This window comes from Etheostoma spectabile, unplaced genomic scaffold, assembly GCF_008692095.1.
Source record: "Etheostoma spectabile isolate EspeVRDwgs_2016 unplaced genomic scaffold, UIUC_Espe_1.0 scaffold00018483, whole genome shotgun sequence".
NCBI classification, from domain to species: Eukaryota; Metazoa; Chordata; class Actinopteri; order Perciformes; family Percidae; genus Etheostoma; species Etheostoma spectabile.
Window position 1 is genome coordinate 38,836 of NW_022604280.1, and position 22,947 is coordinate 61,782.

The 22,947-nt window shown below is 39.2% G+C and overlaps 7 non-coding genes across 7 annotated transcripts; 3 read left to right on the forward strand and 4 right to left on the reverse strand.

Annotated features, from left to right (window-relative positions):
- Window positions 1-463: 463 nt before the first annotated feature.
- On the reverse strand, window positions 464-654 carry LOC116680557 (U2 spliceosomal RNA). Its single transcript, XR_004329789.1, has one exon. It is a non-coding gene; the product is annotated as a U2 spliceosomal RNA (small nuclear RNA).
- A 2,853-nt stretch (window positions 655-3,507) lies between these two features.
- On the reverse strand, window positions 3,508-3,622 carry LOC116680558 (U5 spliceosomal RNA). The gene has a single exon (XR_004329790.1). It is a non-coding gene; the product is annotated as a U5 spliceosomal RNA (small nuclear RNA).
- Window positions 3,623-5,286: 1,664 nt separating this feature from the next.
- LOC116680562 (U2 spliceosomal RNA) lies at window positions 5,287-5,477 on the reverse strand. The gene has a single exon (XR_004329793.1). It is a non-coding gene; the product is annotated as a U2 spliceosomal RNA (small nuclear RNA).
- Window positions 5,478-9,502: 4,025 nt separating this feature from the next.
- Window positions 9,503-9,590, reverse strand: trnay-gua (transfer RNA tyrosine (anticodon GUA)). Its single transcript is given in 2 exon segments — window positions 9,503-9,538; window positions 9,554-9,590. It is a non-coding gene; the product is annotated as a tRNA-Tyr (tRNA).
- A 164-nt stretch (window positions 9,591-9,754) lies between these two features.
- trnag-ucc (transfer RNA glycine (anticodon UCC)) lies at window positions 9,755-9,826 on the forward strand. Its single transcript has one exon. It is a non-coding gene; the product is annotated as a tRNA-Gly (tRNA).
- Window positions 9,827-13,080: 3,254 nt separating this feature from the next.
- On the forward strand, window positions 13,081-13,163 carry trnal-cag (transfer RNA leucine (anticodon CAG)). The gene has a single exon. It is a non-coding gene; the product is annotated as a tRNA-Leu (tRNA).
- Window positions 13,164-20,010: 6,847 nt separating this feature from the next.
- Window positions 20,011-20,083, forward strand: trnat-ugu (transfer RNA threonine (anticodon UGU)). The gene has a single exon. It is a non-coding gene; the product is annotated as a tRNA-Thr (tRNA).
- Window positions 20,084-22,947: the final 2,864 nt, after the last annotated feature.

Sequence of the window (22,947 nt, forward strand, 5' to 3'; positions counted from 1 at the left end):
GCCCCCCCCCCGCCCCCTCTCTCTCTGTGTCTCTCTCTTACTCACACACACACACACTCACACACACACACACACACACACACACACACATATACCTGGTGTGGAAATAAAAAAAAATAAAAAAGAACCAAAAAAAAAAAAAATCACACTGATCATAAAAAAATAAAAAGTTAAAAAAAGAAAGTTATATTGAATATGAAAACTCTTTTTCATTACATTTTACTTCATAATTGCAACAGCATGTGTTGTATTAATTGTTGCAAAACGTTCTGTATATAGTTTGTTTGTTACCATGACAACACCATTGATCTGAAGCTCGATGCTGTCATGTAAATAGTTTTCAAATCAGCAATAAATATAACAATTTTTGATCAACTCATATCAATTGCTCTTCAGGTCCATTGACAGTTTTGGCAACGGGCAGCTCAACGTGCATCGTTAATTGTTTTTCCACAAGACAGAAGATGGGTGCACCGTTCCCAGCGATGCTGCAATACTGGGTCGATGCGTGGAGTGAATGAAGCAAGCCCCTTTTTCAACCCCCATTGCTAAAAATCCATTTAATATGTTGTCCCCTGATAGAGGACATATCAGATATTAAACTGATAAGAACAGATACTACACTTGATCTTAGCCAAAAGGCCGAGAAGCGATGACCACCACCTCTATGCTGTCAGATGCGACCTCCCCGGACGGTTCTCAGTTGTCACGGTCCAGTAATTTTAAATGGACATAACAGCTGCTGCTTAGCACCCCCGTCCAAGCGCTTCATGGGGAAGCACAAAAAGTTTTAGTTAAAGACGGCAATTGTGGTTTTCCCAATTGGTCAAGCTCCTGCCAACGTGCAATATTCCCATGCTGTCACATTTTGGCTACGTTTAAGAATCTGAGTTTCCTTTTGGAGAGCATATTTGTTGAGCATGTTGTGTTTTTGAGAACTATGGACTGACTCAGCATGTGACGGAGCCCACCCACAATAAGGGGCACACTCTGGACTTGATTGTCTCCAAAGGTCTGAACATTTCCAAGGTTGTGGTGACTGACGTTGCTCTCTCAGATCATTCCTGTGTTTTCTTTAACGGCACTATCTCTGTGCCCAAAAGTGTCCAAACAAAGATAATCAGAAAACGGTATATCACTGAAAACACCAGTGACACATTTATACAGCTTTTCTCCTCCACACCAGCCCTCTCTGGGCTATCAGTCAGTGAGCTTGTAGATAATTTCAACTGTAAAATTACAAATGTTATTGATGCCATTGCTCCCACTAAGGTCAAAGTTGTATCTGGTAAGAAAAGATCTCCATGGAGAAATGTCCTACTGGTGAGAACAGAAAAAAGAGAGTGTAGGAAAGCTGAACGAAGGTGGCGAAAAACAAATCTCCTGGTCCATTATAACTCCTATAAAGAGAGACTTCGCATTTATAATTTGGAACTGAGGAATGCAAGAAGGTCCTTTTTCTCTGATATTATCTCTAGAAACAATAATAATTCCCGTGCTTTGTTTGCTACTGTTGATAGGTTAACAAACCCTCCAGTACCAGTAGCATCTGAACTTTTATCTACCAAGGCCTGCAATGACTTTGCCTCCTTCTTCAAAGACAAAATTCAAAAGATTAGACAAACAGTCAGTGCCTCCATATCAAGTCCAGGATATGTGTTGTCACAGTGTTCAAGCAAAAATAGTTCCAATATGACAGAATTTCACACGATCAACCATACAAACCTGGAGGACATTATTCAACATCTGAAAACCTCGACCTGTTGCCTTGATGTTCTACCAACGGGACTTTTCAAAAATGTTTCCAATTGTTTGACTTCTGATCTTCTACAGATTGTGAACACATCTCTTCTTTCAGGTATCTTTCCACAGGCCCTGAAAACTGCAGTAATCAAGCCACTCTTAAAAAAGAACAACCTAGACAAGTCACTAATGAGCAACTATAGGCCAATATCAAACCTTCCGTTTTTAAGTAAAATCATTGAAAAAGTAGTCTTTCAACAACTCAACCATTTCTTGTCACTAAGCAACAGTTTTGATACCTTTCAGTCGGGTTTCCGACCACACCACAGCACTGAAACGGCTCTTGTCAAAGTCTTTAATGACATCCACCTTAACACAGATAATGGCAAAATTTCAATCTTAGTATTACTTGATCTCAGTGCTGCATTTGACACGGTCGACCACGACATACTACTAGACCGATTGGAAAACTGCGTTGGCCTTTCTGGCTCAGTACTAAACTGGTTTGAATCCTACCTAAAGAATAGGGATTACTTTGTGTCTATAGGTAATTATGCATCTGAGCGTACAAATATGACGTGCGGAGTTCCGCAAGGCTCCATTCTGGGGCCTCTTCTGTTTAACATCTACATGCTTCCACTGGCTCAGATTATGGAGAAAAACAAAATAAGTTACCATAGTTATGCGGACGACACACAAATTTACATAACCTTATCGCCAGGGGACTATAGTCCAATACAAAAACTGACTAAGTGCATCGAACAAATTAACGGCTGGATGTGCCAGAACTTTCTGAAATTAAATGAAGGAAAAACTGAGGTGGTTGTTTTTGGAGCAAGAGAGGAACGATTAAAAGTCTGCGCTCAGCTTCAAACAACAATGTTAAAAACAACAGACAAAGCCAGAAATCTTGGTGTAGTCATGGACTCAGACCTGAACTTTAACAGCCACATTAAGACAATTACAAAGTCAGCCTACTATCACCTTAAGAATAGATCAAGGGTTAAAGGACTTATGTGTCAACAGGATTTGGAAAAACTTGTCCATGCCTTTATCTTCAGTAGACTTGACTACTGTAACGGGGTCTTTACAGGTCTCCCTAAAAAATCAATCAGACAGCTGCAGCTGATTCAGAACGCTGCTGCTCGAGTCCTCACTAAGACCAAGAGACTGGATCACATCACTCCAGTTCTGAAGTCTTTACACTGGCTTCCTGTGTCTCAAAGAATTGATTTCAAAGTACTCTTGCTAGTTTATAAATCACTTAACGGTTTAGGTCCAAAATATATTGCTGATCTGCTACTACACTATGAACCACCCAGACCTCTCAGGTCATCTGGGACAGGTCTGCTTTCTGTCCCCAGAGTCAGAACTAAACAGGGTGAAGCAGCTTTCAGTTTCTATGCTCCTCATATCTGGAATAAACTCCCAGAAACCTGTAGATCCGCTGCTACTCTCAGTTCTTTTAAATCAAGGCTGAAGACCTTTCTATTTGATGCTGCCTTTCTTTAAATGACTAATCATTTCTTTAAATTTCTTATGCTGCACTGTAAATTTTATTCTTGTGTTTTATGTTTCTCTTTGTTTTTAACTGTCTATTCATGTGTTTTACCGGTTTTTAATGCTTGTGATTTTTAACTGTTTTTACTTGTGTTTTATCTGTTTAACTGATTTTGTGTAAAGCACTTTGAATTGCCTTGTTGCTGAAATGTGCTATACAAATAAAGCTGCCTTGCCTTGCCTTGCCTTTCACAAGTACAAAAGGCTTGGCCAAACAGCAAAGCCCACCAAAAATAACTTCAACTCATAGGCGTTCCTCTCCACGGAAGTCTTTAGTAAAAGGCGAAAGACTGTGCGTTATGAAGAGAAACCAGAGTAAGTACAGCCCACTCTCGAGAGCAGCCGAAAACGCCAGTCTTCCCAGTCCCAACCCTCGCGGTAATTCTCACTTGGTGTGCCGCTTTCCAAATCCAAGGCCTCACCTATTCCCCCATTGTCACAGGGCCAATATTTTGTCCTTGCTGTTTTTCTGCCAATCAAAAGTGCAAATCTTGCTACACTTTTGTATGGCTTTATCTTGTCAAGTATTATAACAACGTTTTGATACCAGGAACCCAACGAGGTTTCACAGATCATTCAGTTTTTAGGACAATTTCTGGCGGTAAAATCTGCCAGCCATGTCTCTTCAGGTCCGTTGACAGTTTGGGCAACGGGCAGCTTCACGTGCATCGTTAATTGTTTTTCCAGAAGACAGAAGATGGGTGCACCGTTCCCGGTGACGCTGCAATACCGGGTCGATGCGTGGGGTTTAGATTTGTGCATATACACATCAACTTTCTTTTACATTACTGCATATACACATCAACTTTCTTTTTGATTCATCATCACCATTCATTATGTCATCATCACTATTCATTATGTCATCATCACAATTCATTATGACATCAACTTTCTTTTATATTACTGCATATACACTAGGGGTGATCCGAGTGTCCGGCTGAAACGAGTATCCGGTACGGATAAAGCACTTTTGCCGAGTACAAGTATTATCCGAGTAATATGAGTCAATATCCGTGCTCGGATTGAATAAAACTCCTCAACTGGCCGCGCAGCGTTCTGTGATAATCACAGCGCCCCCCCCCGCCTACAAACCCGCTCGGATCAATCACACACACACAGAACATGGAGAAATGCGCTCTCTCTCGCTCTCTCTCTCGCTCTCTCCTGCTCCGTCAGTCAATTCGGTCTGCGGATCTGTTCCGTTAACGTTTAGGGTTTCTTCAGCTTCAGGTTTGTTTTTAACTTCGGTTTGTAGTCCTTACATAGTAACCAGTAGATTTCTGGTGAACGTGGGGTTTGCAGTCCTTACATAGTAACCAGTAGATTTCTGGTGAACGTGGGGTTTGTAGTCCTTACATAGTAACCAGTAGATTTCTGGTGAACGTGGGGTTTGCAGTCCTTACATAGTAACCAGTAGATTTCTGGTGAACGTGGGTTTCAGACATGCTGCTTGTTTTAAATGCGACTCCAGTTGCGTCTCTGCCATCGGAGATTTTTTTTTTTTTACTGTCAGCTGCCCCCCCCCGCCCCCTCTCTCTCTGTGTCTCTCTCTTACTCACACACACACACACACACACACACACACACACACACACACACACACACACACATATACCTGGTGTGGAAATAAAAAAAAATAAAAAAGAACCAAAAAAAAAAAAAATCACACTGATCATAAAAAAATAAAAAGTTAAAAAAAGAAAGTTATATTGAATATGAAAACTCTTTTTCATTACATTTTACTTCATAATTGCAACAGCATGTGTTGTATTAATTGTTGCAAAACGTTCTGTATATAGTTTGTTTGTTACCATGACAACACCATTGATCTGAAGCTCGATGCTGTCATGTAAATAGTTTTCAAATCAGCAATAAATATAACAATTTTTGATCAACTCATATCAATTGCTCTTCAGGTCCATTGACAGTTTTGGCAACGGGCAGCTCAACGTGCATCGTTAATTGTTTTTCCACAAGACAGAAGATGGGTGCACCGTTCCCAGCGATGCTGCAATACCGGGTCGATGCGTGGAGTGAATGAAGCAAGCCCCTTTTTCAACCCCCATTGCTAAAAATCCATTTAATATGTTGTCCCCTGATAGAGGACATATCAGATATTAAACTGATAAGAACAGATACTACACTTGATCTTAGCCAAAAGGCCGAGAAGCGATGACCACCACCTCTATGCTGTCAGATGCGACCTCCCCGGACGGTTCTCAGTTGTCACGGTCCAGTAATTTTAAATGGACATAACAGCTGCTGCTTAGCACCCCCGTCCAAGCGCTTCATGGGGAAGCACAAAAAGTTTTAGTTAAAGACGGCAATTGTGGTTTTCCCAATTGGTCAAGCTCCTGCCAACGTGCAATATTCCCATGCTGTCACATTTTGGCTACGTTTAAGAATCTGAGTTTCCTTTTGGAGAGCATATTTGTTGAGCATGTTGTGTTTTTGAGAACTATGGACTGACTCAGCATGTGACGGAGCCCACCCACAATAAGGGGCACACTCTGGACTTGATTGTCTCCAAAGGTCTGAACATTTCCAAGGTTGTGGTGACTGACGTTGCTCTCTCAGATCATTCCTGTGTTTTCTTTAACGGCACTATCTCTGTGCCCAAAAGTGTCCAAACAAAGATAATCAGAAAACGGTATATCACTGAAAACACCAGTGACACATTTATACAGCTTTTCTCCTCCACACCAGCCCTCTCTGGGCTATCAGTCAGTGAGCTTGTAGATAATTTCAACTGTAAAATTACAAATGTTATTGATGCCATTGCTCCCACTAAGGTCAAAGTTGTATCTGGTAAGAAAAGATCTCCATGGAGAAATGTCCTACTGGTGAGAACAGAAAAAAGAGAGTGTAGGAAAGCTGAACGAAGGTGGCGAAAAACAAATCTCCTGGTCCATTATAACTCCTATAAAGAGAGACTTCGCATTTATAATTTGGAACTGAGGAATGCAAGAAGGTCCTTTTTCTCTGATATTATCTCTAGAAACAATAATAATTCCCGTGCTTTGTTTGCTACTGTTGATAGGTTAACAAACCCTCCAGTACCAGTAGCATCTGAACTTTTATCTACCAAGGCCTGCAATGACTTTGCCTCCTTCTTCAAAGACAAAATTCAAAAGATTAGACAAACAGTCAGTGCCTCCATATCAAGTCCAGGATATGTGTTGTCACAGTGTTCAAGCAAAAATAGTTCCAATATGACAGAATTTCACACGATCAACCATACAAACCTGGAGGACATTATTCAACATCTGAAAACCTCGACCTGTTGCCTTGATGTTCTACCAACGGGACTTTTCAAAAATGTTTCCAATTGTTTGACTTCTGATCTTCTACAGATTGTGAACACATCTCTTCTTTCAGGTATCTTTCCACAGGCCCTGAAAACTGCAGTAATCAAGCCACTCTTAAAAAAGAACAACCTAGACAAGTCACTAATGAGCAACTATAGGCCAATATCAAACCTTCCGTTTTTAAGTAAAATCATTGAAAAAGTAGTCTTTCAACAACTCAACCATTTCTTGTCACTAAGCAACAGTTTTGATACCTTTCAGTCGGGTTTCCGACCACACCACAGCACTGAAACGGCTCTTGTCAAAGTCTTTAATGACATCCACCTTAACACAGATAATGGCAAAATTTCAATCTTAGTATTACTTGATCTCAGTGCTGCATTTTACACGGTCGACCACGACATACTACTAGACCGATTGGAAAACTGCGTTGGCCTTTCTGGCTCAGTACTAAACTGGTTTGAATCCTACCTAAAGAATAGGGATTACTTTGTGTCTATAGGTAATTATGCATCTGAGCGTACAAATATGACGTGCGGAGTTCCGCAAGGCTCCATTCTGGGGCCTCTTCTGTTTAACATCTACATGCTTCCACTGGCTCAGATTATGGAGAAAAACAAAATAAGTTACCATAGTTATGCGGACGACACACAAATTTACATAACCTTATCGCCAGGGGACTATAGTCCAATACAAAAACTGACTAAGTGCATCGAACAAATTAACGGCTGGATGTGCCAGAACTTTCTGAAATTAAATGAAGGAAAAACTGAGGTGGTTGTTTTTGGAGCAAGAGAGGAACGATTAAAAGTCTGCGCTCAGCTTCAAACAACAATGTTAAAAACAACAGACAAAGCCAGAAATCTTGGTGTAGTCATGGACTCAGACCTGAACTTTAACAGCCACATTAAGACAATTACAAAGTCAGCCTACTATCACCTTAAGAATATATCAAGGGTTAAAGGACTTATGTGTCAACAGGATTTGGAAAAACTTGTCCATGCCTTTATCTTCAGTAGACTTGACTACTGTAACGGGTCTTTACAGGTCTCCCTAAAAAATCAATCAGACAGCTGCAGCTGATTCAGAACGCTGCTGCTCGAGTCCTCACTAAGACCAAGAGACTGGATCACATCACTCCAGTTCTGAAGTCTTTACACTGGCTTCCTGTGTCTCAAAGAATTAATTTCAAAGTACTCTTGCTAGTTTATAAATCACTTAACGGTTTAGGTCCAAAATATATTGCTGATCTGCTACTACACTATGAACCACCCAGACCTCTCAGGTCATCTGGGACAGGTCTGCTTTCTGTCCCCAGAGTCAGAACTAAACAGGGTGAAGCAGCTTTCAGTTTCTATGCTCCTCATATCTGGAATAAACTCCCAGAAACCTGTAGATCCGCTGCTACTCTCAGTTCTTTTAAATCAAGGCTGAAGACCTTTCTATTTGATGCTGCCTTTCTTTAAATGACTAATCATTTCTTTAAATTTCTTATGCTGCACTGTAAATTTTATTCTTGTGTTTTATGTTTCTCTTTGTTTTTAACTGTCTATTCATGTGTTTTACCGGTTTTTAATGCTTATGATTTTTAACTGTTTTTACTTGTGTTTTATCTGTTTAACTGATTTTGTGTAAAGCACTTTGAATTGCCTTGTTGCTGAAATGTGCTATACAAATAAAGCTGCCTTGCCTTGCCTTGCCTTGCCTTTATCCGTACCGGATACTCGTTTCTGCCGAGTATCCGGCTCATCTCTAGTGTCTAACAACTCTGTGCACTTTACCCATGTCCTGCTTTACTCAGCAGTTGAAAAGGATTTGTGCAAATTTGTATAGCACAGTGTTGTGGGATGTCGTGACCTCCTTGCATTTATGTTAATTAATGCAAAAATCAGTCTCAATGCCCAGATGGGTTGCAAGATTTGCAGTGAATATCACATTGTCTAGTGATGGTGGTGTAGTAGTGAGCATAGCTACCTTCCAAGCAGTTGGTTTATCACCACTTTTTGGGTTTTTGTGGTCGAGTGTTTAAGGCACTGGACTAGAAATCCATTGGGGTCTCCCCACGAAGGTCCAAATCCTGCCGACAATGAAAGGCAACCTTAGCGTTGGTAGCAAACCAATGGCACATCACATCATAAAAAATCTCACTTGTGCCTTCGTGAACAATATTGTATTATCCCATAGGTACTGAAAGCCTGATTTAGGGTCTTAGCCATGCTGAACACAGCCTGAGCCAAGGCCCGCTTTCCTCTCATGAGTCACCCCAGAAGGCGCTGTGGATCAACAGAACCACATTATCTGCAAAGACAATAAAAGGAATTCTAAGGTGCCCAGACTTGACACACTGCTGCGCCTTGAGACGTGTTGTTCATGTCCAGGAGATGTGCTCTTTCCATCGCTTGACAATATTCCCTTTTAGGATCAAGAGTTCTTCTCCCACGCTGAACACAGGCTGAGCCAAGGGCCACTTTCCCCTCATGAGTAGTCCAACGCGTTCTCCGGGACTACCTTGAGTCCTTGTAGTATTGTGACAGGCGGAGATACTGTCCATTATACTAACGAGGAATGGCCAAGTTTAAAATTTGGCACATCATTCGATAGGTGGCGCTATTCCAGCATTTAGGCCACATCCACTTTTGTACTTTATAGTACAAACCTTAAAGTAAATGGTTGTTTTTTTCAATTCTTCTGGTCACACTTGGCACTATTCCACAACTTTTGTCTGTAGTTCTCTATTTTGTCAGGGCTTAACTCTGTCTACCGCAACTCTTTTTTTTGTTTCTTGTTACCTCCCGGCAAGAAATATTATTCTTTGGGGTCGTCTGTCCATCTCTACATCAGAATCAGAAATACTTTATTGATCCCCTAAAGGAAACTTTGGAAAAAACAGATCCTTCGAGCCGGATTTGAACCAGCGACCTAAGGATTTCAGCTTTATGCGTCTACAGTCCTCCGCTCTACCAACTGAGCTATCGAAGGGAGTTAGCACATATTTATGCACTTCCCATTCTTGTGAATGAGGAAACACAGGACCCCCTGGAGGGAATTTCTGACTCATCAGGGGCTGTAGCTCAGTGATAGAGCACTTTGAGTCTCAATGCCCAGATGTAGTACAAGATTTGAAGTGAACAACGCATTGCCCAGCGATGGTGGTATAGTGGTGAGCATAGCTGCCTTCCAAGCAGTTGACCTGGGTTCGATTCCCAGCCATCGCAGTAACTGTTTTTGGGTTGTGGTACTTTCTTTTTTACAAGAAGTCAGCAGAAAGGTTACTTGCCCAACCTGGTTTGATAAAATCTCTTTGAGCTGCATGATTATGGCCAAAATGATAACGACAATTACTTTGATCAATATGGAGATCACGATTAATTATCACAATTATTTGTTGATTTTCTACTCCAAAGTGCTGGAAAGGAAGGTTTCACCAATCGTTCAACCTCAGGTTAACAAGGAACAATCTCAGCAAGGTGATTGATGGATGATTCTAGTTACTTCACCAAGTTCAGGCCAAATGACACAGCTGTAAGAGATCACATTGGTTACCTTCCAGCAATGTAACATCTGCAAATGGCAGTGGTGGGATTTGAACCCACGCCTCCAGCGCCTTAGACCACTCGGCCACACTACCTGCAAGTACCAACTCTCCACATCGTGACAGACACAGGGGCCGTAACTAACGGTATGCTTGTTAATGTTATGGAAAAAAAACCTTTGCAAGTAAAAAGCCATAACTTTATTAAAAAATGCTAATACTTTATTAAAAAAAAATTATCACACTTTTTCATTTTTCTCTGGCATTGTTTATTATTAGAATATTGTAACCAGCATTAAGTGAGTAGGTTTAGGTCTGTGTGAATATGGGCTGAGCATTTACCTGGGCTAAATTTGTGAACATCTTCTTTTGCATATTCACTGTAAAGAGCCATTACTCCTCCAACTGCCAACTATTGTTCCAGAGACAATAGGATATACAGTTTTAGATTGCAAGGTAACTGTCCAAGACCAAAGACTACACGGAAATACCTCAAGTGATCAAAACAGTTTGCCAAAATTCGCAGCACAGATATAAAACCACTCTTTAAAATATGTTCATGTACCATTCAAAAACAAAAGTACAATCATAAAACACATACTACTTAGATACTGCAGCCATCCTGATCACATCCATGGGGGGATCTGCTTGTGCTTTCTTACCAGCAAGTTTCTGGAGGTCCAAATAGCATCTTTGATGGCAACAAAGGTTAGCCACTGTGTGAGCCACAAAGTGTATAGCTGTAAATCTGCTCCCTAAAAACAATAACAGGTCCGGCACTCCTTTCCCTCTTTTCTCCTTTGGCTTCTTTGTTAGCTACAAACGTCCCTGGGTGGACTTGAACCACCATCCTTTCAGTTAACAGCCGACTGCGCTGACCTATTGCGCCACAGAGACTGCGCTTGTTGGACATTCTATGAGCGGGAGCTCGATCTTTAAGCCACAAACATTTGCTTTATGGCTTTTTGAAGTTGAGCTGCACATGTATGCTTATCAGGCTATTTTCCTGTTACTCAGAAATTGAGGAAGCTGACTCATGCGGAAATGTAGAAGCTGGACGTGCATTGTACTGTTCTTACATGTCACTTGGATTCTGACTTTGATTTCAAATATTTGGCATTCAAGAAAATTCCGGAACTGATGATGTATCAGTCATTTTGCTGGTGGTTTCTTGGTCACAGCAAGCTTGATCATTGACATACAGTTGCACGCCACGTATCACAAAACTGTTGGGTGGGGCCTTATGTATTTGCTTGTATTACATCAAGTGACCTGCATACCAACCACCATCAGAGATGGCAAAAGTACTCACTGCCCGTACTCAAGTAGAAGTACATATAATTGTGTTAACAAATACTCTGGTAAAAGTAGAAGTACTGATTTAACTTCTTTACTCAAGTAAAAGTAACAAAGTACAGGCTTAGCAATTCACTTAAAAAGAGTAAGAAGACTTGCCCCAATGGTGCTATTAAAAACCTCCTTCACCATTCTGGCTGGGACAATGTCTAAGGGACAGTTGGTAGGTTTCATGTGTTGTACAACCTCAACACAGGCTTAAATTCCTCAAACACAGCTGAGTGTGTAGGAGAAGCAGATACAATACCTTAAAATTAGCACTGGTAATTTCCCAGATAGATGCTACTTTGTCAATAAAATAACCAAGACATTTCTCACATGTACTAATTGACACATCTGTTGGAGCAGAGGTGCATGGATTTATGACAGAGTTAATAGTATTAAATAACAATCTAGGTTCGTGGCAATTGCTAGCTATGACAGAAGAGAGATGCTGCATCTTCACCACCTTCACAGCATTCTGGTATGTGATAGACTGTCCCTTAATACACCCAGTGTCACATGTAGATTGTCTTTCCATCTTCGTTCAGCTTGTCTGCAGTGTTGCCTAAGGGCCCTCTTGGTGTCATTTAGCCAGGCGTCCACCTTAGGTTTAACAGCTTTAATCTGATAAGGGGCAATAGAGTCTAGGATTTCAGTGCATGTGGAATGGAACTCAGAGAGAATGTTATCTGGGGAAGAGGGAGAGACCAGACCACCAGTCACCTGGTTGTTAATATAACTTGAAGGAGCTCCATATTTGACAGTATTGACTGGAAGTGATAGGCTTTGAGTTACATGGGGGATACACACTTTGCATTCAGTCTGGTAATCACCATAAAAAATTAGGTATCACTGAAATTTTAACTTGTGTTGCTGCAGTCATAGTTTACAGTGCTCATCCTGAATGGGTCGGTATAGTGCATCAGAATTGCTTGTTGAATGGTCTATTAGCTTTGGAACCCCCCTTTCCCCACAGCTTTCAATTGTCAGATATGGGTGGGGGAGTGGGCACTGTGTCCAACCCTTTCTGTGTGAAAAAATAACTAAAGAAGTCTCTTGGATGAGAGACAAAACTTCTGCGGAGAACCTTTTACCAAGTCCAGTTGCCCTTGGCCTAGTTGGGATCTTTTGGGGTAATAGCATGGCAATATTTGACACATTTAGACCATAAAGACAGTTATCAGTTTATTTCCCATCTGGCAGGTTTATTTGTGGACTCAGTTGGACATTTTGAAGATAATTGCACAATGTTGACCCCATTGTCAGTCTATTTCCCATCTGGCAGGGACATTTCTGGATTCAGGTGGACATTGTGGACAGAAACATTAGTGGATATTGATTCCCACCATAGGATTTAGCCTGTATTGCACATTGCCTTCACATCCTGCGCAATGTATTGCCATTGTCAAGCACATTGCCACCCTGGTGACTTTCTTCCATGTCTCCATGAACACCCATATATTTGGACTGACAGTTGAGAAACCTTCCCTTGTTAACTATGACATGGATGACTGAGAACCTACTATATCATGACATGTTTAATTTACTATATTAAATTATAATTTTTGAGACAGGCCCTACTGGGTACTTGTTGGATCAGTCAGGATGGCCGAGCGGTCCAAGGCGCTGCGTCCAGGTCGCAGTCTCCACTGGAGGCGTGGGTTCAAATCCCACTTCTGACAACAATTGTTTTCATTTGGAACTAATGTCTGAACTTAGCAGTTCTTTGTATTTAAGAGGACATGAAACGCAATTGCAACTACAGTGTTTTGTGAGCATCATTATTGTCAACTAGGGATAAGCGAGTACAGCATTATCTGTATCTGTATCGGTTTACCACATGAATTATCTGTATCCGTATCTGTACTCGGACTGGGCAAGGGCCTAACCCGGAAGTGGGCAAATTTAACCCAGAAGTGGGACGGGTTGTCTTGAAATGGGCGGGGCTTAAACCATTATGTTATTTTAAGCATGCAATTTATTGATCATCAGCATTGAGCTTCAGATCAGTGGTGTTGTCATGGTAACAAACGAACTATATACAGAAAAAGTTCTGCAACAATAAATACAACAATGCGGTTGCAATTTTTAAGTAAAATGTAATGAAAAAGAGTTTTCATACTCATTATAACTTTCTTTTTTTAACTTTAAATTTTTCTATGATCAGTGTGATAATTTTTTTTTTTTTTCTTTTTTCTTTTCACACCAGGTATGTGTGAGCGTGTCTGTCTGTGTGTCTGTGAGTGAGTAAGTAAGAGATACAGAGAGAATAAAATAAAAAAAATTCTTTGATTTATTTTCTTGTTTTTTTTAAAGTAACGGTGTACAATATTGGAAACGACATAAAGCCCCTAAAAGCCCCTAATAGCGAACAGTTGAAAAGTGAGAATAGTGCAGAGAGTAGATAATCTGTCGGTGTCTGGCTAGATTTTTTTTTTCAATGTCCCGTTTGTTCTGGACACACACTCTGCACTCTTGTTTGCTAAAAACGCAGTGATCCGACCAACCAGCGGTCTGCAGGTTTTCACGTCACCTTTTGGAATCGCCTCAGCTCGCTTGGAACCTCGACTGAGGTAGTACTAAAAAAAGTACCTGGTCGCAGGTCCCAGGGACTTTTTTTCATAATGGAAAACCCCAAAAGGCGAGTCGAGTCGATACCACGCAGTGGAAAAACCGCCATGATAGACCATTCAACAATCAGTTCTAATGCACATGTTCAAATTTCAGTGATCCCTAATTCTTATGGTGATTACAAGACTGAATGCAAAGCGATCCTTTTAACGGGTAGCAGAGGCATTGGGTGGACATGATGATGGGATGCAATCATAGGTAATCTCTGCAACAACAAGGTGTTGCTGAGATTTGAACCCAGGACCTCCTGTTTACTAAACAGGCACGTTCACCAACTAAGCCACAGCACCTCCATTAGTAGGCGTAATGTTAAGTCTTAATTTCTCTTTTACCTTAAATAAGATAAACATAAAGTATACTGACTGTTAGTATTGGGAGTAACGTGTTACAAAAGTAACGCAAATAAAGTAATGTATTGCTTTTCGCTTTAACACCGTTTGAACCAGACTGGGGAGGACGCTTCAGGGCCTAGCATGAATTGTTGAGCAACAACTACGACCACAACAATGCCTTCTGACGTCCACTGTTCCCTCCAACATGGAGCTCTTCCAGCTTGTTGAGAAGCTCTAGCAGCTGGATGTGCTGCAAAACAAAAATGAGCTGGTGTCCAGGTCTAGATGCCTCCTGGGGGCCTCCCTAGGGAGGTGATCCAGGCACGTCCAGCTGGGAGTAGGTCTCGGGGAAGACCCAGGACTAGGTGGAGGGATTATATCTCTAACCTGGCCGGGGAACGCCTCGGGATCCCCCAGTTGCTCGGAAAAGGGAAGTTTAGGGTCCCCTGCTGGAGCTGCTTGACAAAGATGGATGGATGGTTGGAACTCTGGTCACTAGCTCATTGTATTCTTGCATGACACACAAACCTGTAGGAGGCACTGTAGCTTAGTGGTTAAAGCACCTGTCTTGCTGAAGTTGACTAAAAAGAGGAATTAAAAAAATCATCTTTTGGAAAGTGATCTTAAAGGGGTGATGGAATGCAAAAACGATTTTACCTTGTCATATGTGAATAAGCATTAAGTCTGTTGATGTTTGACAAAGCATCAGTTGCTGCAAGTGTCTGAAGTGAAATGTCTCCACCTGCTGAAGAGTAAACTTAATTTCATGTCAAGTTTATTTCATCTATAAAAATGGAAACTACATGGCCCATACCCGCCGTAACACCCATAAAACTGGAGCATAATAAAATAAATATACTACAATACAAGTAAATAAATACAGTAAAATAGAGACTGTAAAACATGTACATTTAACTAAAGAAGTTACACTTGCTGTTCCTTGACTAGTTGACCTCCCCAGCTTTGCATCGCTCCAGGTAAGTAGAAAGCAATCTGTTATGCACCTTTGCATTGCACTAAAATGTCTTAAATCCAAAATAACATTACATTAGCGTTAAACTAATGAGGAAGAATTTGATAAATGTAAATCAACCAAAAACCAGTCTAAGAACTTGCTCTTTCAAATATTACACGTGAATCTGTCAAGTCCTGACCATTCCCTGACCAGGAATTGAACCCGTACCGCAGCAGTGAGAGCACCAAATCCTAGCCACTAGACCATCAGGGAGTTACATCTATCCAATTTATCTTTGTAGATGTGAGTTTTCTTTTCACTTACTGGAATGACTCATATTGTTTTAGGCGAGGAATGGCTCCTGGCTAGAGCTTCAGAAGGCAGGACATGACAGATTACACATCTGTCACATAGTCAGTTTGTAGTCTTCACCCTCTGAACCCGAGAGACTCGTGCACGAGCAAAAACAGCACCTCTGATTCATAGTTTAATCATTTAATAACCATAAATGATAGACTTACCAAAAATTGCAGCTAAAAGCTAACAAGTTAGCGTTTACGGAGGTCTCTTCTGGGTCTTTCTAGCCTCTACAGGTGATTTTTATCCAGCCTGGAACCTGTGCCTTTTTCGGGGTCATTGAGCATTAAATCCATATCGTCACATCCACGATTTATCCACTTTATGTCTATAATTCATCGCGTTTTTGCTTATTTATGCCACTAGCTCCGGGCTCCATGTCTGCCCTCTGTTTACGGAAGAGAAGGAAGTAATATGCCCATATATGGGAGACAACGTCACACAAAGAGTATGGAGTCCTAAAGAGATCAATCTTCCTAGTCACACTGTGGTCACACTAGTCTAGTATGCGATATAAGATGCTGTAGCGGAACAAAATAGATATCTACCGTTTTATAGAGGAAATGGCCCCACTGCTTTGAGATTTGGGATATATTTGGGCCTTATTTGAAGAATTGTAAATAGTATGTGCTTTATATGAGTTATAATGTTTATTATGTTTATTTTTGCATATAGGAGAACTGTTTTAGACACACAAATGTTTGTGTAGCATTGCTATGTGTGCTGTGTGTATTATTATAAGTAAATGGCATAAGTAAATGTCATGAGGGCAAAAGCGTCTGGACTTTCTTTGAAAAAACATATGTATTTTGTAAACTGTATAAGTTATAATGATTATTTCTTCACAGTGTGACTCCCAAGACATATGACAAGCGTTTTAGAGCGGAAAATGGCTTAGGTTTTACTGCTCTGTCTGTGATATCAATACATGTCTGTGAGATTCATGCTCCGTTTTATTTGTCTTTAAGGTCCTACAACCGTTAACATTCAAGTGACCTCACTGCAGCCCAAATCTTCTAATAACCCAGTTTGTCCTAAAAAAATGATGTTCACATCTTGACTGTAGACCACAGGGTTGATGTTTTACAAGCTTTTTTTATCAAATAAATCCAGACGGACAATGAACTGTAAAAATGGACACAAGCTGTGTTGTCCAGTGATGGTGGTATAGTGGTGAACATAGCTGCCTTCCAAGCAGTTGACCTGGGTTTGATTCCCAGCCATCGCGTTAGTTTTCATTGTGTGGTTACTTGCTTTGTTTGTCAAGAAGTAACCAGAAAGGTTACTTGCCAAACCCAATTTGATAAAACATTAGATCTCTGTTATGGTACAATTAAGGGAGCATGTCAATCAATCAAGCTGCCTCCATGAGGATCCACAGAAACGGGCAGTGCACTACGATTTGCACTTTGCCCGTGTCTGGTAACTACTACTAACCAACTGAAAAGTTTATAAACATTTGTGCAAAGAGGTAAAATGCTGCTTTTCAGGTTGTCGTGGCCGAGTGGTTAAGGCGATGGATGCAGGTTTGAGTCCTGCTGTCAACGAAAGGCATTGTTTAAGAGACAACCAACATTATTTCGGCATAACCGACATTTATTTTTCTTGCTTTACAACTTTTTAGGAATATTTCAACATACTTTTAAGGAAGTGACTATGACTTTTTATGTTTTTGTCGACATACTATACTATGACTTTCATGATTTTTTTGTCATACTATACTATGACGTTTTATAAATATTTCGACATACTATAGTATGACTTTTTATGAATTTTTCGACATACTATACTATGACTTTTTATGAATTTTTGACATATTATACTATGACTTTCATGATTTTTTTTGTCATACTTAACTACGACATACTATACTATAATTTTTCTTTAAAAGGGGAATTAGCTCAAATGGTAGAGGGCTTGCTTAGCATGCAAGAGATAGCGGGATTGTTCTGCCCTCAGAGTTAAGAGTAATTTTTATTCCAAAGTGTTCTATGTAAGTTAATTAGGTGTTCTGTAATATGTAGTAAAGCACACGCAGGAATAGTTTTCATTGACCTTTATTTTGGAAAACATGACACGCTACATGTTTTAAACAGTAGAAGAAGAGTTATGCCGGAGAAAACATAGTACTCGAGTTGGACACTGTATTGATTTTCCCCACGAAAGCATTGGCTGTAAGTTTAGTATTTATTTCTGTTATTACTACTTACATTATTCCTGTGGCTGTAAGCTAGTAAACTTTTCATTCATTCATCATTCAATGCACTATGTTTGTCGCGCTTCTCTGCTAGCGATGCTCTCTCGATGTTTATGCTAGCGCTATGTGTGTGTGAACGTAACGCTTACGTAAGCTTACTTTGATGTGATGCTAGCGCCATGTGTGTGAATGGGTAGTTAGCACATTGTTCATGCGTAGTATATTCAGATATAGCTCAATAGGCTATAGCTATTTGTTGTACAGGAGACTAAGCTTCTGTCCTTTTCTTTCTGTTTAGTTTTCACTCGTTAATGTCACCCGCCTGAAGACAATAAAAGGAGCAAGGCGCTCGTCGTCCTGGCTCGTGAATTCGAGTTTGGCTTGCTGTTGATCTGTGTCAACGTACTGGAAGTGCATAACACACAGGGAGAACAGTACAGGGATCAACACCCGCATTCTCCAGAGGACTTTAGATTCTTCTTGTTTTGCAACAAGAACCATAAATCTGGACTTGTTACGACATACTATACTACAACTTTTTAGGACTATTTCGACATATTATACTATGACTTTTTGTGACTTTTTATGAATTTTTTGACAACTATACTATGAATTTTTATAAATATTTGTACAACAACAGTATGACTTTTTATGTTTTTTTGACATACTTTAGCATACTTTACTTTACGACATACTACACTACGACTTTTTAGGAAGATTTATACATACTATACTATGACTTTTTATGACATTTTATGAATATTTTGACATATTATACTATGACTTTTATGATTGTTTTGACATACTACACTATGACTTTTATGATTTTTTTCAACATACCATGACTCTTTTTGAAAAGGTGAATTAGCTCAAATGGTAGAGCGCTTGCTTAGCATGTGAGAGGTAGCGGGATCAATGCCCGCATTCTCCAGAGGACTTTAGATTCTTCTTGTTTTACAACAAGAACTATAAATCTGGACTTGTTACGACATACTACACTACGACTTTTTATGTTTTTGTCGACATACTATCCTATGACTTTTATGACTTTTTTGAGATACTAAACTATGACTTTCATGATTTTTCCGTCATACTATACTATGACTTTTTATGATTTTTTTGTTATACTAAACTATGACTTTTTATGACATTTTATGAATTTTTGACATGTTATACTACAACTTTTTATGAATTTTTGACATACTATACTATGACTTTTTATGATTTTTTTGTTACACTAAACTATGACTTTTTATGACATTTTATGAATTTTTGACATGTTATACTACAACTTTTTATGAATTTTTGACATACTATACTCTGACTTTTTTTGAATATTTGTCATATTATACTATGACTTTTTTTGAATATTTGTCATATTATACTATGACTTTTATGATTTTTTGACACGTTATAATATGACTTATGATTTTTTGTCACACTAAACTATGACTTTCATGATTTCTTTGTCATACAATACTATGACGTTTTATAAATATTTCGACATACTATAGTATGACTTTTTATGAATTTTTCGACATACTATACTATGACTTTTTAATGACATTTAATGAATTTTTGTCATACTATACTACGACATTTATGAATTTTTTGACATACTACACTTTGACTTTTATGATTTTTTTGTTATACTAAACTATGACTTTTTATGACATTTTATGAATTTTTGACATGTTATACTACAACTTTTTATGAATTTTTGACATACTATACTCTGACTTTTTTTGAATATTTGTCATATTATACTGTGACTTTTTTTGAATATTTGTCATATTCCGGGGGGCCTCTGTAGAGAGCTGGTCCAGGCACGTCCAGCTGGGAGGAGGCCTCGGGGAAGACCCAGAACTAGGTGGAGAGAGTACATCTCCAACCTGGCCTGGGAACGCCTCGGGATCCCCCAGTCGGAGCTGGTTGATGTGGCTCGGCAAAGGAAAGTTTGAGGTCCCCTGCTGGAGCTGCTGGACAGAGATGGATGGATGGAGGGAACCCTTTTCACTAGCTCATTGTATTCTTGCAAGACAGGGTTATCTGTAGAAGGTGCTGTAGCTTAGTGGTTAAAGCGCCTGTCTTGTAAACAGGAGATCCTGGGTCCAATTCCCAGCAGTGCCTGGTTATCACTCAATGAATTGATTCTCCATGGTTGCCAATACTAATCATGTGCAACCAAGTTATTGTCTGATTTTCTAGAGCACTAAAGTTACATGTGAAGTTATTTTGTACCATTACATTACATGTGTCCATGTAAAGCGAATAAAAGCCTTTTGTTGGAGGTGTTTTTTCAACTTTAGTGTGAAGATTATAAAGTTTTTATTATCATGAATTTCAGTCTTACCTTGGAAGCTTAGGGCTCCTGCACACTGCCTGCATGGCGTGAGCGTGTCAGCTGAGGTTAGAATGCCTACCGTATTGGTCAATACTGTTAACATGAGAGAAATAAAAACAGACACGCCACACAGCAAACACTATGTTGACTGTTGAGGAGGACTAAATTAGGACTGTGTTTTAAGCTTTTCAGGGCTTTCCATGAAACATGGCCTGCCTGGAGGGAGTGGTTAAGGACCTTTGTGATGAGGGGACTTATGGCATGGAGGTTGGATTTTACCAGGGCTTTGGTACCATTTTTTCTATTTTTGTTATTTCCACTCTTTACTCTAACCCCGACCGGCCCGTCAGACACCTCCCAAGAGCCTGGGTCTGACCGAGGTTTCTGCCTAAAAGGAAGTTTTTCCTCACCACTGTCGCACTGTGGCTTGCTCTGGAGGAAACTGCTAGAACTGTTGGGTCCTTGTAAATTCTGGAGTGTGGTCTAGACCTCCTCTATCTGTAAAGTGTCTCAAGATAACTCTTGTTATGAATTGATACTATAAATAAAATTGAAGTGAATTGTTATGGTACAAATAAGGGAGCATATCAATCAATCAAGCTGCCTCCACGAGGATATACAGGAACAGGCAGAGCACTACAATTTGCACTTTGCCCGTGTCTGGTAACTACTACTAACCAATTGAAAAGTTTATGAACATTGGTCCAAACAGGTAAAACACTGCTTTTCAGGCTGTCGTGGCCGAGTTTTTTTTTAACTTTTTATGAATTTTTTGACATACTATACTATGACTTTTATGAATTTTCGACATATTATACTATGACTTTTATGAATATTTTGACATACTAAACTATGACTTTTTATGAATTTTTTGACATACTATGGCTTTTTACGACTTTTTGTGAATTTTTGACATACTATTCTATGACTTATTTTGAAACGGGGACTTAGCTCAAATGGTAGAGAGCTTGCTTAGCAAGTTACAGGTAGCGGGATCGATGCCTGCATTCTCCAGGGGAGTTTAGATTCTTCTTGCTTTACAACAAGAACTATAAATCTGTACTTGTCACGACATACTACACTATGACTTTATGAATTTTTTGACATACTATACTATGACTTTTTATGACTTTTTGAATTTTTTGACATACTATAAAATGACTTTTTATGACATTTTATGAATAGTTTTTCATACGATACTATGACTTTTGTGAATTTTTGACACAGTCTAGTATGACTTTAAAAAAAAAAAATTTGACATACTATGACCATGACTATGACTTTTTATGACTATTTCTGAATAATTTGACAAATTATACTATGACTTTTTGAATTTTCGACATATTATACTATGACTTTTATGATTTTTTTGTCATACTAAACTATGACTTTTAGGAACTTTCGACATGTTATACTATGACTTTTTATGACTTTTTATGAATTTTTAAACATACTACACTATGACTTTTATGACTTTTTTAAACATACTATGACTTTTTTTGAAAAGGGGAATTAGCTCAAATAGTAGAGCACTTGCTTAGCATGTGAGAGGTAGCGGGATCAATGCCCGCATTCTCCAGAGGACTTTAGATTCTTCTTGTTTTACAACAAGAACTATAAATCTGGACTTGTTACAACATACTACACTACGACTTTTTAGGAATTTTTTGACAACTATACTATGAATTTTTATAAATATTTCGACATACTACAGTATACTATGACTTTTTATGATTTTTTATGAATTTTTGACATACTATACTATGAATTTTTATAAATATTTCGACATACTACAGTATGACTGTTTATGATTTCATTGACTTTTTATGAATTTTTGACATAGTATACTATGACTTTTTATGATTTTTTATGAATTTTTGACATACTATACTATGACTTTTTATGAATATTTTGACTTACTATACTATGACTTTTAATGAATATGTTGAGGTACTATACTATGAGTTACTACGAGGCTTTGAAGACTAAAATTAATTTGTGGATGAAAATATATTTCAAACTGAATCATTGTTTTTTTTTACACACACACACACGCACACACACTTTATGAATAAACCTCAGATAGGCAAGGCAAGGCAAGGCAGCTTTATTTGTATAGCACATTTCAGCAACAAGGCAATTCAAAGTGCTTTACACAAAATCAGTTAAACAGATAAAACACAAGTAAAAACAGTTAAAAATCACAAGCATTAAAAACCGGTAAAACACATGAATAGACAGTTAAAAACAAAGAGAAACATAAAACACAAGAATAAAATTTACAGTGCAGCATAAGAAATTTAAAGAAATGATTAGTCATTTAAAGAAAGGCAGCATCAAATAGAAAGGTCTTCAGCCTTGATTTAAAAGAACTGAGAGTAGCAGCGGATCTACAGGTTTCTGGGAGTTTATTCCAGATATGAGGAGCATAGAAACTGAAAGCTGCTTCACCCTGTTTAGTTCTGACTCTGGGGACAGAAAGCAGACCTGTCCCAGATGACCTGAGAGGTCTGGGTGGTTCATAGTGTAGTAGCAGATCAGCAATATATTTTGGACCTAAACCGTTAAGTGATTTATAAACTAGCAAGAGTACTTTGAAATCAATTCTTTGAGACACAGGAAGCCAGTGTAAAGACTTCAGAACTGGAGT